General features: G+C 43.6%; 1 pseudogene; it reads right to left on the bottom strand.

Moving 5' to 3' along the window:
- Positions 1-1,628: 1,628 nt before the first annotated feature.
- LOC142775144 (uncharacterized) lies at positions 1,629-2,838 on the bottom strand (annotated as a pseudogene).
- Positions 2,839-3,375: the final 537 nt, after the last annotated feature.

The following is a 3,375-nucleotide window of genomic DNA, read 5'->3' as shown; positions in this document are numbered from 1 at the left end:
GCTTACGATTCTAATGACTAACAAAAATTTTCCAACAGTCACTGCATACTTCTACTGTTCCTAGTCAATGAAAAAATCGGCAATGTCGTTCTACTCTATAAATCTGGTATTAAACATTGTCCAAACAATTATCGTCCCACTTATTTATTAGTATATTTAGAAAGAGAGTAAATTTTTTGAAATCATATTCATTTTTAACTTCTGCACAACATAGCTTTCGTAAAAAAGTATTGTTGAGAAACACAGTTATTAGCAGTCACTCATCACTTACATCAGATTCTTAAAAAATATACCATGCCGACAGCAAGTTTCTAGGTTTCTCAAGAGCTTTTGACAAGGTTTGCCATAGACTGCTACTTTACAAACTTCACCAACTAAGTCTTGACGGTAACAAACTGTGGATTGAGTGCTTTCTCACTAAGAGAGCACAATTCATTACTGCAACTGTTACATGTCATCTTTTCACGCAGTTCATTCCGGCATTCTGCAAGGATTTGTCATAGCCTCCCTGTTCTTTTTTTATTTATATTAAATACCTCTCATCAGTTGTATTATCAAACGTTCAATTTATTGCTGATGACTGTGTGATTTTTCGAAAAACTACTAATGATAATGACATAAACATATTGCAAGCTGATTTTAACACTCTATCTAACTGGCGTACGTGAAAAATAGCTTATCGACCACAACACTAAAAAGTGCAAAATCATGTGTTTATCAAAAACCTCTACTACCTCACCTATTTACTGTCATGATGACATTCTTCTGGATTCCTGTAACTCCTATAAATATCGTGGAGTTCACATAACAACCATTCTAAACTGGTCACCTCATACTGAATACATATTAATCAATGCTACCCGCATACTTGGCTATTTACGACGTAGCCTTTTTAATGCTCCATGTGGCTTAAAACTGCAGCTTTATAAAACACTAATACGCTCTAAACCAGAATATGCTACAGCCATGTGGGACCCCACCTATATTAATCAGGTAACTTCTGTTCCACATGTTCAGAAGAACTCCGTTCGTTTTATATTATATAATTATAACAGAACCAGGAGCATTTCCACCATGAAAACTTTTCTAGCACTCCGTTTTTGAACACGTACCATCTACTCTTCCTGCATGACGAACTACTTCTTCACCCTTAGCACATATCCCACCGCTTTGTTCACTATCTTAAAGTAGGCATCCCTTCATGCAACGCCAAAACGTTCTTCAATTCATTTTTGCCTCGAGCATCACAGGACTGGAAAAGACTTCCTGGTGAGATTATCGCTATAAGTGATAACAACTTGTTCCGCGATATATCAGCTAACATTGTATAATACGGTTTTTTTGTTGAATTAGCTGACATGGTATAAATAGGTTCTGTGCTGTTTTAGCTAAGACATATTATTACAGATGTATTGGAAAATATTGTATTTATAAGAGATCTCCTTTAGCGATCTAACCATATTCCCTGCTTTTTGTTCAGAGAATTTTTTGTAACAACCCACCCCCCTCTGTAATGCCATTTGACATTGAGGGTAAAATAAATACATAAATATTGTTTCTGGATATGTGATTTGGATATGAGCCGGTGGGTAGCAGGGAACAGCCGGATTAGAGAAGAGGACGTTCGGCTAGCGATATAGGCCCCCGGTGTCAAGGATTTCGAGCATTTGAGCTATTGCTGGAATAAACAGTGGTGTGAATTTCACCAGTTACAGGCCACTTATACCAGATTGCGCTGTGGAGTTCCACAACAAAATTATTACCTTAACAAAGCTTGACTCAAGGCGTCACCGCTATGCGTTTGGTGCAATCAAATTGAAACAATTGAACATTTATTTTTATTCTGCCATGGTTATTCTTATCAGAGAAGAATATTTTTAGTAGCCCCATTACAAAAGCTAGGAGTACGAGTAATTCTACTAGTAATTTTATCACTTGGCGGAACTTCATTTGGTTACTGCCACAGGGATGTATGCTCCACTGTGTTTGATTACATCAACGCAACTAAAAGATTACCGTGCTAGTTAACGCCAACCTCTTCAGAACTTTAGTTTATAATTCGTAGTTAGTTTTATCAAAATAAGAGATGGTTTGACCGCTTGCTCAGCAAACATTTTTGTTTTTTGGTAGTATTATTTTTAAAATATTTTTCAGATTGGCTTCATTTTCAGTTTAGTTTCATTTAAGTGTCCTGCCGCCCGGTTCTTGGCCCATCCCCCTCTGTGGGTGAGCGCCATCGATAGGAGGTCGTCATCGTCATCATCATCTTGCAGCATCGTTGGTGTGCCAGCTCGCAGAGACGCAACGACTTGTCTGAGCAGCTCAGCAGGTATATGAAACTGGGGTGGAACTTGACACCACGCAAGCAGTTGTCGTGGCCCACCAGGGTGAAGAGGGCAAGGCCAGTGCTGACGTCCCACAGCTTGATGGTTTAGTCCCGCGAGCCCGATGCCAGGAAGAGTCCAGTGGCCTGCGCCCGGCCTGCGCCACTGCCAGCCAGCCGCCGGTTGCTGTCTCCGCTGCCGTTGCCTCCCAGGTGCGGGTGGGCGCTCTCGGGTGCCCACGCGATGCACTCCACCACGTGGTCGTGCTCCCGAAGTTCCAGCGTGCACTTCTTGGTGCCCACCACTCACACACGAACCGTCTGGTCATTAGAACAGCTGGCCAAGAGAGGCCATCGGAGTTGACTCTGACCATGCGCACCCATTCCCGATGGCCTGTCTCCAATCTCGTAATCACAGACCTTGATAGAGGCGTCTTCTGAGGCAGAGACGACCACACTGTAGACAGGGTGTAAGGCCACCCGGGTGACTGGTGATCAGTGGCCCGTGAGGGCATGCCGCTCGGGAGGCCTGGGGATCCACTCCGTAGGGGACCACTTTTCCCGTGTGGGTGCGCCCGAAATGTACTCTTTCTCGGCCTCTGCCAGTCTACTCTCCAGTTCCATCACCTTCTTCTGCAACTTGATTAAAGACGTACATTTCTTTTCGAGAAGGCCAGCGTACTTCTTGTCTATGTCGCCAGGCTCGTCTGTCTCCTTCTTGAAGGCTTCAAGAGCTTCCATGAACCCATTGGATGCCGTATAATCAGCAACCGCCTTGTTGAATTCTTCCCTCCGCCTTTGGGACAACACTATTTTCATAGTCCGGGAAGGTATTGGTGCTGCGCGTAATCCGGGGGTTTGCTTCGCTTCTTCCGGTCAATTCCGTTGGAGCGCGGAACTGTGGGAAGTCTGGTGGTGACAAACAAGTGTGTTGGTCTTTGAAACTCGTTGTTTTTGGAAATGAATAAATTACTAAGCACAGCCAGGTGGAGGCCACAAGAGCCTTGAGCCGGACCATCCTCCCGACTCGTTGAGGCCGCTCGTCAGGTTGA

This window comes from Rhipicephalus microplus, chromosome X (assembly GCF_043290135.1).
Source record: "Rhipicephalus microplus isolate Deutch F79 chromosome X, USDA_Rmic, whole genome shotgun sequence".
NCBI classification, from domain to species: Eukaryota; Metazoa; Arthropoda; class Arachnida; order Ixodida; family Ixodidae; genus Rhipicephalus; species Rhipicephalus microplus.
This window is presented reverse-complemented; position numbering and strand designations above follow the sequence as displayed.